The 13591-nt window shown below is 54.0% G+C and overlaps 4 non-coding genes across 4 annotated transcripts; all 4 read left to right on the forward strand.

The window, feature by feature from the left end:
• Positions 1-531: 531 nt before the first annotated feature.
• trnat-ugu (transfer RNA threonine (anticodon UGU)) lies at positions 532-604 on the forward strand. Its single transcript has one exon. It is a non-coding gene; the product is annotated as a tRNA-Thr (tRNA).
• Positions 605-1363: 759 nt separating this feature from the next.
• Positions 1364-1436, forward strand: trnat-agu (transfer RNA threonine (anticodon AGU)). The gene has a single exon. It is a non-coding gene; the product is annotated as a tRNA-Thr (tRNA).
• Positions 1437-2343: 907 nt separating this feature from the next.
• On the forward strand, positions 2344-2416 carry trnat-ggu (transfer RNA threonine (anticodon GGU)). The gene has a single exon. It is a non-coding gene; the product is annotated as a tRNA-Thr (tRNA).
• Positions 2417-8344: 5928 nt separating this feature from the next.
• On the forward strand, positions 8345-8417 carry trnat-ugu (transfer RNA threonine (anticodon UGU)). Its single transcript has one exon. It is a non-coding gene; the product is annotated as a tRNA-Thr (tRNA).
• The last annotated feature ends 5174 nt before the right edge of the window (positions 8418-13591 follow it).

Here is a 13591-nt window from a genome sequence, read left to right on the forward strand (position 1 = left end):
TCTCCTTTCCCTTTCCTTTCAGATTCTTCCCTTCTCCCTCTCTCTCCCCTTCCCCTCTCTTTTCGTTCCCCATCTCTCTCCCCTTCCCCTCCCTCTCTTTCCCCCTTCCCTCTTTCCTACTCCTTCCCTTCTCTCTCCCCCTTCTACATTCTACATACCTCCCTATCTCCCCTTCCCCCTCTCTCACTCCTTTCCCTCTCTTCCCTTCCTCTTCAGTTCTCTCACCTCCCCCTGTCTCACTCCCCTTCTGCTCCCTCCTCTTCTTCACTCTTTCTCACTCCTTCCCCCTTTCTTCCCTCAACCTCTCTTTCCCCGTTACTCTCTTTCTCCGCTGCCCCTCTCTCTTTCTCCTAATCTACCCTTCCCTCTCTCTCTCACTCCTTCACCACTCTTTCCCGTTCCTCCACCTCTCTCTCCCCTTCCCCTCTCTCTCACTCCTTCCACTCTCGCTCTCCACTTCGCCTCTCTCTGCCTCGCTGTCTCTCTTCCTCTCTCTTTCCTGCTCCTTTCCCTATTTTCCATTGAGCAGGTGGCTCCATAGCTCAGGGGTTAGAGCACTGGTCTTGTAAACCAGGGGTCGTGAGTTCAAATCTCACTGGGGCCTACTCAAAATTTGATAAGTATTTAAATATGTATCTCTCTTCTCTACCCATTTCCTCCTGTCTTTCTCTCTCTTCCCTTCCCCATCTCTCAATTTTCTTTCCACTTTTTTCACCCACTCCGTCCTCCATTTCTCCCCTTCCGTCGCTCTCTCCCCAATCCCATCAGATTCTCCCCCTCCCCCTCCCCCTCTGGCCCATTCCCCACTCTCTCCCTTTCCCACCATCTTGCTTTTCCCATCTCTCTTCTCTCCTCTTCACCCTCCACCTTCTCTCCTTCCCTCGGTATCTCTCCCCTTTCCCTCCCTCTTTCTCTCCTCATCCCCCTGTCTCTCTTTCCCCTTCCTCACTCTCCCCTTCCCTCTCGCTCTCAATCCATCCACTCCCTCTTTTCCCTTCCCCTCTCTTTCCTACTCCTTTCCTTGTTGTTATCTGCAAATGCAGCTTAGTATCTCAGGGGTTAGAACAGTAGACTTATAAACCATTGGTTGTATGTTCAAATCTTACTGGGGCCTACTCAAAATTAACCATCAATTAACAAGGGCTTTAATTATAAATATTAATCAGCTTTAAGACTGACCCTGCAACAACATCCACTCTCTCTCTCCCCTTCCCCTCTATTTCCTCTCCCCTTCCCCCCATCTCTCTCTCCCCTTCCACTGTTGCTCAGTCCTTCCTTTCTTGCTCCTTCCCTCGCTCTCGCTTTCCCATCACAATCTCCCTTTTCCTTTCCTGCTCCTTCCCCTGTCTTTCACAAAGCAGCTGGCTCCATAGCTCAGGGGTTAGAGCACTGGTCTAGTAAACCAGGGGTCGTGGGTTCAAGTCTCACGGGGGCCGACTCAACATTTGTTTAGTATTTAAATGTGCATCTCTCATGTGTGGCACTCTCTCCCCTTTCTGTTCCCTCTCTCTTCTCTACCCATTTTCCCCTCTGTCTCTCTCCCCTTCCTCCTGTCTCTCTCCCCATCCTCCGGTCTCTCCCCTTTCCTTGCTATCTCTCACCTCTCCACTTCCCCCTCTCTCTCTCCCCTTCCACCCACTCCCTCCTCCCTTCCTTCGCTCTCTCCCCATTCCCATCAGACTTGCCCATTCCCCACCATCTTGCTTTCCCTGTCTCTCACTCATTCCTTTCTCGCCTCACCTTCCACCCTCTCTCCCCTACCCCTTTCTCTCCCCATCCCCCTTCCTCTCTCTCACTTCCCCCTCTCTCTCCCCTTCCCTCTCGCTCTCAATCCTTCCACTCCCTCTTTTTCCTTCCCCTCTCTTTCCTATTCCTTTCCCTGTTGTCATCTCTAAATGCAGCTTAGTAGCTCAGGGGTTAGAGCACTAGACTTATAAACCATGGGTTGCATGTTCAAATCTTAGTGGGGCCTCCTCAAAATTAACTGTCAATTAACAAGGGCTTTAATTATAAATATTAAACAGCTCCAAGACTGACCCTGCAACAACATCCACTCTCTCTCTCCTCTTCCCCTCTATTTCCTCTCCCCTTCCCCCCATCTCTCTCTCCCCTTCCACTGTTGCTCACTCCTTCCACTCTCCCTTTTCATTTTCTCTCTCTCCCCTCCCCTGTCTCCACTCTTCTCGCCCTTTCTCTCCTTCCCTCGCTCTCGCTCTCCCCTTCCCCATCAGACCTCCCCCTCCCCCTCTGGCCCATTCTCCCCTCTCAATCTCCCCTGCCTCTCCCTCTCTTTTCCCTTCTTCTCACTTTCCTGCTCCTTCCCCTGTCCTTCACAAAGCAGGTGGCTCCATAGCTCAGGGGTTAGAGCACTAGTCTGGTAAACCAGGGGTCGTGAGTTCACGTCTCACTGGGGCCTACTCAACATTAGCTCAGTATTTAAATTTGCTGATAAATATAAAACAGCTCTGAGACCAAAGCTGAAAGAAAGCTCAACTTTCATCCCTTTTCTCTTCCTGCTTTCCCCATCACTACACATTCTGCCTTTTTTTACTCGTTCCGCTCTTTCGCTTTCCCCTTTTCTCTTTATCACTCATTCCCCTCTCCCCTTCCCCACTCTCTCCCCTTCCCCACTCATTCCCCTTCCCCCTCTCTCTCACCCATTCCCTTTCTCTCCTCTACCCAATTCCTCCTCTCTCTCCCCTTCCACTCTCGCTCTCTCCTTCCCCCTCTCTCCTCTTCCCTCTCTCTCTCCCCTTCCACTGTCACTCTCTCTCCTTCCCCCTTCGCTCTCGCACCTTCCCCCTTCTCACTCGCCCCTTCCCTCGTTATCTCTCTCGTTCCCCGCTGTCTCCCCTTCCCCCATCTCTCCCCCCTCTCTCCCCTTCCCCATCCCCATTTCTCTCCCCTTCCCTCACTCCCTCCCCACTCTCTCTCTCCCTTTCCCCCTCTCTCTCCCCTTCCACTTTCGCTCACTCCTTCCTCTCTCCCTTTTCATTTTCTCCCCTTCCCTCTCTCTCTCCTTCCCCCGTCGCTCTCGCACCTTCCCCTTCTCCCTCTCCCCTTCCCTCGCTATCTCTCTCCTTCCCCGCTGTCTCCGTTCCCCTCATCTCTCTCCTCCCCCCTCTCCTTCCCCATTTCTCTCCCCTTCCCTCTCTCCCTCCCCTTCCCCCACTCTCTCTCTCCCTTTCCCTCTCTTTCTCCCCTTCCACTGTCGCTCACTCCTTCCCCTCTCCCTTTTCATTTTCCCTCCCACTCTCTCTCCCTTCCCCTGTCTCCACTCTTCTCGCCCCCTCCCTCCTCCCTTTATCTTCTTCCCTCGCTCTCGCTCTCCCCTTTCCCATCAGACTCTGGCCCATTCCCCCCTCTCAATCTCCCCTTCCCCTCTCTCTCCCCATCCCCTCTCTCTCACTCCTTCCACTCTCTCTTTTCCCTTCCCCTCTCTTTCCTGTGCCTTCCCCTGTGTGTCCTTAAACAGGTGGCTCCATAGCTCAGGGGTTAGAGCACTGGTCTTGTAAACCAGGGGTCGTGAGACTGACCCAAGATCAAAAGGCTTTCCTGTTCTTGTCTCTCTCCCCTATCGACCCCTGACCCGCCCTTTCACTCTCTCCCTACTTTCCCCATCACTACACGTTCCCGCTCTCTCGTTTTCCCATCAGACTCTACCCCTCCCCCTCTGGCTCAATCTCCCCTTCCCCTATCTCTCCCCTTCCCCACTCTCTCCCCTTCCCCCCTCTCTCCCTCATTCCCCACTCTTTCCCCTTCCCCCTCTCTCACACATCTTCCTCTATTTACTGTTGCCTCTCTCTCCTCTACCCATTTTCTCCCCTCTCTCTCTTTCTCCTTGCCCCCCTCTCTTTCCTTCCCCCCCTCACTCTCATTCCCCTATATCTCCCCTTCCCCCCTCACCCTCTCCCGTTCCATCCCCTTCCCCCTCTTTCCCCTCCCACTGTCGCTCACTCCATCCCCTCTCCCGTTTAATATTCTCCCCCACTCTCTCCCTCCCCTCCCTTGTCTCCACTCTTCTCGCCCCCCTCCCTCCTCCCTTTATCTCCTTCTCTCGCTCTCGCTCTCCCCTTTCCCATCAGACTCTCCCCCTCCCCCTCTGGCCCATTCCCCCCTCTCTCCCCCCTCTCTCCCCTTCTCCCTCTCTCTCCCCTTCCCCCCCCCACCTCTCTCCCTTTCCCCTCCCTCTCTTTCCCTTACCCCCCTCTCTCACTCCTTCCACTCTTTCTTCTGCCTTCCCCTCTCTTTCCTGCTCCTTCCCCTGTCTTTCCCAAAGCAGGTGGCTGCATAGCTCAGGGGTTACAGCACTGATCTAATAAACCAGGGGTTGTGGGTTCAAATCTCTCTGGGGCCTAATTTAGTATTTAAATACCTGTCTCTTATTCCTACCACTTTTCCCTTTCCTTTCAGGTTCTCCCCCTCTCTCTGCCCTCCCCCCACTCTCTCACTTCTTTCCCCTTCCTCTCCTCTCTCTCACTACTTCCTCCCTCCTCTTGCTCTCTTTTCCCTTTCCTTTCAGATACTTCACTTCTCCCTCTCTCTCTCCTTCCCCTCTCTTTCCCTTCCCCATCTCTCTCCCTTTCCCCTTCCCCTCTCTCTTCCCTCTTTCCTACTCCTTCCCTTCTCTCTCCCCACCTCCTTCTCTCCTTGTCTCCCCTCCCCACCTCCCTCCCTCCCCTTCCCCTCCCTGTCACCCTTCCCCCCTTTCTCTCACTACTTACCCTCCCTCCTCTCACTCTCTTTTCCCTTTCCGCTTCTCCCTCTCTCTCTCCTTCCCCTCTCTTTCCCTTCCCCATCTCTCTCCCTTTCCCCTTCCCCACTCCTTCCCTTCTCTCTCCCCTCCCCCTCCCTGTCTCCCCTCCCCTTCCCCTCCCTGTCACCCTTCCCCCCTCTCTCTCACTCCTTCCTCTCTTTTCCCTTCCCCTTCACTTCACTCCCCTCTCCCTGTCTCACTCCCCTTCTGCTCTCTCCTCTTTCTCACTCCTTCCCCCTCTCTTCCCTTAACCTCTCTTTCCCCATCCCTCTCTCTCTCCCCTCTCTCTTTCTCCTCATCTACCCTTCCCTCTCCCTCTCACTTCTTCACCACTCTCTTCCGTTCCTCTCTCTCTCTCCCCTTCCCTCTCTCCCTCACCCCTTCCACTCTCTCTTTTCCCTTCCCCTCTCTTTCCTGCTCCTCCCCTGTCATTTTTAGAGCAGCTGGCTCCATAGCGCAGGGGTTAAAGCAGTGGTTTGGTATAAGATCAAATATCAATGCGGCCTACACAAAGTTAATTCTGTATTTAAATTCGCCATCAGTTAACAAGGATATTAAACATTTCCGAGACCGACCCTGGAACAACAGGCTCCCCTCTGTAACACTCTCTCTCTCCCGTTCTACATCTTTTTACCCCTCTCTCCCTTTCCCGCTATCTCGCTTTCCCCGCCTCTCATTCATTCCCCTCTCCCCACTTTCTCCTTCCCCCTCCCTCCCTTCCCACTCTCTTGCTCTCCACTTCCTTCTCTACTTTCATTCACTCCACACTCCTTCCCCCTCTCTCCTCTTCCCTCTCTCACTCCATCCACTCTCTCCCTCCCTCCACACACTCTCACCCTTCCCCTCTCTTTCCTCTCCCCCTCTGTCTCTCCCCTTCCCCTCTCTCTTCCTCCCTGTCTCCCCTTTTCCCTCTCTCTCACTCCTTCCCCACTCTCTTCCCTTCTCCCTCTCTTTCACTCCTTCCCCATTCGCTCCCCTTCCCCTCTCTCTCTCTCCCCTTCCCCCTCTCTCTCTTCCCTTTGCTCACACTCTCTCCCCTCACCCTGTCTCTCTCCCCTTCCCTCGTTATCTCTCTCCTTCCCTCTCTCTCACCCCTTCCCCTTCCTCTCTCCTTCTATCTCTCTCTCTCCCCTTCCCCCCCTCTCTCTCTCTCCCCTTCCACTGTTGCACACTCCTTCTCCTCTCCCTTTAAATTTTGTCCCCCATTCTCTCCCTCTCCTCCCCTCGTCTCGCCCCCTCCCACCTCCCCTTCTCTCCTTCCCTCGCTCTCGCTCTCCCCTTTCCCATCAGACTCTCCCCCTCCCCCTCTGGCCCATTCCCTCTCTCTCCCCTTCTCCCTCTCTACCCACTTTCCCCGCTATCCCCGCCCTCTCTCACTCCTTCCATGCTCGTTTCCCTTCCCCTCTCTTTCCTGCTCCTTCCCCTGTCTTTCTCAAAGTTGGTGGCTCCATAGCTAAGGGGTTAGAGCACAGGTCTTGTAAACCAGGGGTCGTAGGTTCAAATCTGAGTGGGGTCTTCACAAAATTTAAATTTATGTCAATTAACAAGGGCTTTAATTACAAATATTAAACAGCTCCGAGACTGACCCGAGATCAAAATGCTTTCCTGTTCTTGTCTCTCTCCCCTATCGTCCCCTTTCCCTCTCTCCCTACTTTCCCCATCACTACACATTCTGCCTCTTTTTACTCGTTCCCGCTCTCTCGTTTTCCCCGCTACTTTTCTCACTCATTCCACTCTCTCCCCTTCCCCACTCTCTCTCCTTCCCCACTCTCTCCCCTTCCCCTCTCTCTCCCCTTCCCCACTCTCTCCCCTTCCCCTCTCTCTCCCCTTCCCCACTCTCTCCCCTTCCCCACTCTCTCCCCTTCCCCACTCTTTCCCCTTCCCCCTCTCTCACACATCATCCTGTATTTACTGTTCCCTCTCTCTTCTCTACCCATTTTCTCCCCTCTCCCTCTCTCCTTCCCCCGTCTCTTTCCTTCATTCACTCTCTCCCCTTCCCTCTCAACTTTCATTCTCTCCCCACTCCTTCCCCTCTCTCTCCTTCCTCGTCTATCTTACTTCTCTCCCCAACCCTTCTGTCCACTAATCACTCCTTCCCCCTCTCTCCCCTTCCCTCTCTCACTCCATCCACTCTCTCCCTCCCTTCCACACACTCTCTCCTCTTCCCCTCTCTCTTCCTCCCTTACTCCTTTTCCCCCTCCCTCTCTCACTCCTTCCCCACTCTCCCCTTCCCCTCTCTCTCCCCTTCCCCCTCTCTCTCACTCCTTCCACTCTCTCTTTTTCCTTCCCCTCTCTTTCCTGCTCCTTCCTCTGTTCTTCCCGAAGCAAGTGGCTCCATAGCTCAGGGGTGAGAGCACTGGTCTAGTAAACCAGGGGTCGTGAGTTAAAATCTCAGAGAGTCCGACTCAAAATTAACTCAGTATTTAAATTCACCGTCAATTAACAAAGGCTATAAATATAAAACAGCTCTGAGACCAACCCTGAAAGAAAAGTCTATCCTGTTCTCCTTTCGTCACTTTCCCCATCACTACACATTCTGCCTCTTTCCCGCTCTCTCGCTTTCCCCGTTTCTCTTTATCACTCATTCCCCTCCCTCTCCCCTTACCCCTCTCTCCCCTGTTCCCCTCCCTCTCTTTCCCCTTCCCCCTCTCTCTCACATCTTCCTCTTTCTTCTCTCCCCTTCCCTCTCTCTAACCTTCCCCCTCCCTCCCTCCCTCTCCCCTTTCTCTCGCCTTCTCTCTCCCCTTCCTCCTCCCTCTCTCCCCTTCCCTTTCTCTCTCCCCTTCTTCCCTTCTCCCTCTCCGCTTCTCCCTCTCTCTCCTCTCCCGCCCCTTCCGCCCCCCTCTCTCCCATTCACCGCATTCTCACTCCTTCGCCACTTTCTCCCTCTCTTTCCCCTCCCCGCCTCTCTCACTCCCCTTCCCCTCTCTCTTCCTCCCTGTCCCCAGGGGTCGTGAGTTCAAATCTCACTGCGGCCTACTCAAAATTAGTTCAGTATTTAAATTCACCGTCAATTAACAAGGGTTTTAATTATAAATATTAAACAGCTCTGAGCCTGACCCTGGAACAACAGGCTCCCCTCACACCCTTACCCCTCTCCTCTTCTCGTCTCTCTTACACTCACTTTCCCATTCCAAATGTCTCTCTCCCTTCTCCCTCACGACCCGTTCTACATCTTTTTACCCCTCTCTCCCTTTCCCGCTATCTCGCTATCCCCGTCTCTCACTCATTCCCCTCTGCCTCTTCCCCTTCCCTCGCCTCACCCTCTGTCCTTCCACCTCTCTCCCCTCACTCTCTATCCTTCCCCCTCTCTCTCCCTTCCCCTCACACTCACTTTCCCCCCTCTCTCACCTTCCCCCCTCTCTCCCCTTCCCCCATCTCTCCCATTCACTTTCTCTCCTTCCCTCGCTCTCGCTCTCCCCTTTCCCACCAGACTCTCCCCCTCCCCCTCTGGCCCATTCCCACTCTCTCCCCTTCTCCCTCTCTCCCCACTTTCCCCGCTGTCCCCGCTCTCTCTCACTCCTTTCACTCTCTCTTTTCCCTTCCCCTCCCTTTCCTGTTCCTTCCCCTGTTCTTCACAAAACAGGTGGCTCCATAGCTCAGGGGTTAGAGCACTGGTCTTGTGAACCAGGGGTCATGAGTTCAAATCTCACTGAGGCCTACTCAAAATTAGTTCAGTATTTAAATTCACCATCAATTAACAAAGACTTTAATTATAAATATTAAACAGCTCTGATACCGACCTTGGAATAGAAGACTCTCCTATTCTCATTTTGCCCCCTTACCCGTCCTTTCCCCTTCTCCCTCTCTCCCTGTTTTCCCCATCACTGCACATTCTGCCTCTTTTTACTCTTTCCCGTTCTCTCACTTTCCCCATTTCTCTTTATCACTCATTCCTCACTCTCTCCTCTTCCCCACTCTCTCTCTCTGCTTCCCTCTCTCTCCCCTTCCCCCCCATCCCCTTCTCTCCCCTTCCCCACCTTCCCTTTCCCCCTCCCTCTCTCCCCTTCCCCCTCACCCTCCCTTCCCCTTCCCCCTCTCTCTCTTTGCTTCCCTCTCTCTCTCCCCTCCCCCCTCTCTCTTCCTTGACCACCTCTCTCCGTCCACTGTTGGTCACTCCTTCCCCTCTCCCTTTTCATTTTCTCCGCCACTCACTCTCTCTCCTCCCCTGTCTCCCTCCCTCACTCTCTCCCTCCTCCCTTTCTCTCCTTTCCTTACTCTCGCTCTCCCCATTCCCATCAGACTCTTTCCCTCCCCCTCTGGCCCATTCCCCACTCTCTCCCTTTCGCCCTCTCCACGCTCTCCCCTACCCCGCTCTCTCCCTTTCCCCCTCTCTCCCCTTCCCCCACTCCCCTTCCCGCTCTTAAACACTCGTTATACTCTCTCTCACTCCTACCCCTCTCTCCCTTCCCCCTCTCTCCCATTCACCGCTCTCTCACTCCTTCACCACTCTCTCCCCCTCCCTCCATATCTTTCCCCTACCCTACTCTCTCTCTCCCCTTCCCCTCTCTCTCCCCTTCCCCTGCCTCTCACTCCTTCCACTCTCTCTTCTCCCTCCCCCTCTCTTTCCTGCTCCTTCCCCTGTATTTCCCAGCGCAGGTGACTCCATAGCTCAGGGGTTAGAGCACTGGTCTAATAAGCCAGAAATCGTAGATTCAAATATCATTGGGGTCTACTCAAAATTAGCTCAGTATTTAAATTATAAATATTAAACAGCTCTGAGACCAACCCTGGAACAGAAGACTCTCCTGTTCTCCTTTCCCCTTCTCCCTCTCTCCCTGCTTTCCCCATCACTGCACATTCTACCTGTTTCTCTTTATCACTCATTCCGCTCCCTCTCTCTTCACTTCCCCTCTCTCTTTCCCATTCGCCCCCCCTCTCACATCTTCCACTCTCACATCCGTTCCCTCTCTCTTCTCTACTCATTTCCTCCTCCCTCTCCCTCTCCTTCCTCTCCCTCTTGATCCCCTTCCCCTCTCTCCCTCCCCTTCCCCCTCTCCTTCCCCTCCCTCTCTCTCCTCTTCCCCCTCTCTCTCTCCCCTTCCCCCTCTCTCGCCCCTTCCCCCTCTCTCTCCGTCCACTGTCACTCACTCCTTCCCCTCTCCTTTTTCATTTTCTCCCTCACTCTCTCCCTCCCCTCCCCTGTCTCCACATTTTACGCCCACTCCCTCCTCCCTTTCTCTCCTTCCCTCGCTCTCGCTCTCCCCATTCCCATCAGACTCTCCCCTTCCCACTCTGGCCCATTCCCCCCTCTCTCCCTTTCTCCCTCCCCACTCTCTACCCACTCTCTCCCCCCTCTCTCATCTTCCCCACTCTCTCCCCCTCCCAACTGTATCTCCCGTCTTTCTCCCTCTCTCCCTTCCCCCCTCTCTCCCCTTCCCTCCCTCTCTCCACCTCGCCTGCCCGCCTCTCTCTCTCCCATTCCCCTCTCTCTTTCTCCCTATCTTCAGGGGTCGTGAGTTCAAATCTCACTGGGGTCTACTCAAAATTAGCTCAGTATTTAAATTCACCGTCAATTAACAAGGGCTTTAATTATGAATATTAAACAGCTCCGAGACCGACATTGGAACTACAGGCTCCCCTCACATCCTTCCCCCTCTCCTCTTCTCGTCTCTCTTACACTCTCTCTCCACTTCCAAATCTCTCTCTCCCTTCCCCATCACGACCCGTTTTACATCTTTTTACCCCTCTCTCACTTTTCCGCTATCTCGCTTTCCCCGTCTCTCACTCATTCCCCTCTGCCTCTTCCCCTTCCCTTGCCTCATCCTCTCTCCTTCCCCCTCTCTCTTCCCTTCCCCTCTCTTGCTCTCCCCTTCCCTCTCTACTTTCATTCTCTCCCCACTCCTTCCCCTCTCTCTCTCCCCTTCCCTCTCTACTTTCATTCTCTCCCCACTCCTTATCCTCTCCCTCCTTCCTCGTCTATCTTACTTCTCTCCCCAACCCCTCTGTCCGCTAACCACTCCTCGCCCCTCTCTCCTCTTCCCTCTCTCACTCCATCCACTCTCTCTCTCCCTTCCACACACTCTCTCCCCTTCCCCCCTCTTTCCTTTCCCCCTCTGTTTCTCCCCTTTTCCTCTTTCTTCCTCCCTGTCTCCCCTTACCCCTCTCTCTCCCCTTCCACTCTCTCTTTTCCCTTCCCATCTCTTTCCTGCTCCTTCCCCTGTCTTCCCCAAAGTCGGTGACTCTGTAGCTCAGGGGTTAGAGCACTGGTTTAGTAAACCTGGTTTTGTGTCTTCAGCTTTCAGCGGAGCCTCCTCAAAATTTACTCAGTATTTAAATTCACCGTCAATTAACAAGGTGTTTAATTATAAATAATAAACAGCACCAAGACCGACCCGAGAAGAAAAGGTTTCCCTATTCTTGTCTCTCTCTCCTTTCCCTCTCTCCCTGCTTTCCCCATCACTACACATTCTGCCTCTTTTTACTCGTTCCCGCTCTCTCGCTTTCCTCGTCTCTGTTCATCACTCATTCCCCTCTCTCTCCCCTTCCCCTCTCTCTCCCCTTCCCCACTCTCTCCCCTTCCCCACTCTCTCCCCTTCCCCACTCTCTCCCCTTCTCCCTCTCAACCCAGTCTCCCCCCTATCCACTCTCTCCCCACTCTCTCCTCTTCCCCTCTCTCTCCTCTTCCCCTCTCTCTCCCCTTCCCCCTCTCTCCCCTTCCCCCTCTCTCTCCCCTTCCCCTCTCTCTCCCCTTCCCCACTCTCTCCTCTTCCCCCCTGTCTCTCCTCCTTCCCCTCCCTCTCTTTCTTTCTTTCTCCTCCCCCTCTCTCTCACTCCTTCCACTCTCTCGATTCCCTTCCCCTCTCTTTCATGCTCATTCCTGCTCTTTCCCCTTTTCTTGCCAGATTAGGTGGTTTTATAGCTCAGGGGTTCGAGCACTGTCCAGTAAACCAGAAATTGTGAGTTCAAATCTCACTAAGGCCTAATTTAGTATTTAAATGCCTGTCTCTCTTTTTTCCCTTTCCTTTCAGACTACCCCCTTCTCCCTTCCTCTCCTCTCCCTCTCCCCTCCTTCTCCTCATCATAAAAGGTTTATAAAACAACAGCACTTGTGTGCTGAGAGATTTGCTTAGTATTGTCACTGGTGGCAATAAACGCCTGGGCTATCGCTATGGCCTTACTCAAGGTTGGGGTCTCTACAGTCAAAAGTTTGCGAAGTACAGTTTCGTGGCCAATGCCAAGTACAAAGAAGTCCTTGAGCATGTTCTTCAAAATTTGCAATGTCCTGCAAGGCCCCTTAGCTCGGTGACATAGCTTGTCACTTCCTGGTCTTCAGACCTCTTGTACGTGTAGAACCGATACCTCGCCATCAGAACACTTTCCTTCGGGTTCCGATGCTCCCGGACCAGTGTGCACAACTCATCGTACGATTTCTCTGTGGGTTTCGCTGGAGCAAGCAGGTTTTTCATGAGGCCATACGTTGGTGCCCTGTAAACGGTGAGGAGAATCGCCCTTCGTTTGGCAGCGTTCGTTTCTCCTTCCATCTCGTTGGCCACGAAGTATTGGTCGAGTCGCTCCACGAAGGTTTCCCAATCATCTCCCTCCGAAAATTTCTCCAGGATGCCCACTGTTCTCTGCATCGTTGGGTTCGTCATCAGTATCTCGTCGCCAGTTGTTGTGTATGAATAAAGAGTCTGACCAGATACTGCGGGCTCAAAGCAAAGTGTGACCTTAGTCTTTTATTACAGGTCTCCAGAGTGCCTCTCCAGCCTGTGAGGCCTCCTTAAGTACAGGTGCGCCCAAGGGATTGTGGGATCCCTTGGGACTCCAGGGGATGAGCCCTCTGGTGGTTACACAAAGTATTTATAGATTTACATTTCTACCACCCATCATGACCCGTTCTACATCTTTTTACCCCTCTCTCACTTTCCCACTTTCTCGCTTTCCCTGTCTCTCACTCATTCCCCTCTCTCCTTCCCTCACTCACTCCTTCCCCTCACTCTCTCCATCCCCTCCCTCTCTTTTCCGAACTCCCTCTCTTCTCGCTGTCTCCCCTCACCCCTCTCTCTCTCTCCCCCTCCCCTCTCTCTCACTCCTCCCCCTCTCTCTTTCCCCTTCCCCCCTCTCTCACTCCTTCTGCTCTCTCTCTCCCCTCCCCTCTCACTCTCACTCCTTCCCCCTCTCTCCCCCTGAACCTCTCTTTTCCTGTCCTCCCTCTCTCTCCCCTGCCGCTCTCTCTTCCAACCAGTCTCCCCATCCCCTTCCCCATCCCCCTCTCTCTCACTCCTTCCGCTCTCTCCCCTCCCCCTCTCTCCCACTCCTTCCATTCTCTCTCCCCTCCCTTCCACACTCTCTCTCTCCATCCCCTTCCTCTCTTTCCCCACCTCCTTTTCTTCCTCGCTGTCTCCCCTTCCGTCTCTCACTCCTTCCCCACTCTCTCCCCTTCCCCTCTCTCTTTCAGTCCTTCCCCTCTCTCTTTCCCCTTCCCCTCTCTCTTTCCCCTTCCCCACTCTCTCCCTTTCAGCTCTCTCTCCCCTTCCCCTCTCTCTCCCCTTCCCTACTCTCTCCCCTTCCCCTCTCTCTCTCACTCACTCCTTTCCCTCTCTCTCCCCTTCCCCTCCCCCTCTCTCTCTCACACTCCTTCCCCTCTCTCTCTCACTCCTTCCACTCTCTCTTTCCCCTTGTCCCCTCTCTCACTCCTTCCCCACTTTCTGCCTTCGCCTCTCTCTACCCTTCCCCTCTCTCTCACTCCTTTCCCTCTCTCTCTCCCCTTCCCCTCTCTCTCTCGCCTTCCTCCCTCTCTCTCCCTTCCCCACTCTCTCCCCTTCCCCTCTCTCTCCCCTTCCCTACTCTCTCCACTTCCCCACTCTCTCCCCTTCCCCTCTCTCTCCCCTT

This window comes from Pristiophorus japonicus, unplaced genomic scaffold, assembly GCF_044704955.1.
Source record: "Pristiophorus japonicus isolate sPriJap1 unplaced genomic scaffold, sPriJap1.hap1 HAP1_SCAFFOLD_221, whole genome shotgun sequence".
NCBI lineage: Eukaryota > Metazoa > Chordata > Chondrichthyes > Pristiophoridae > Pristiophorus > Pristiophorus japonicus.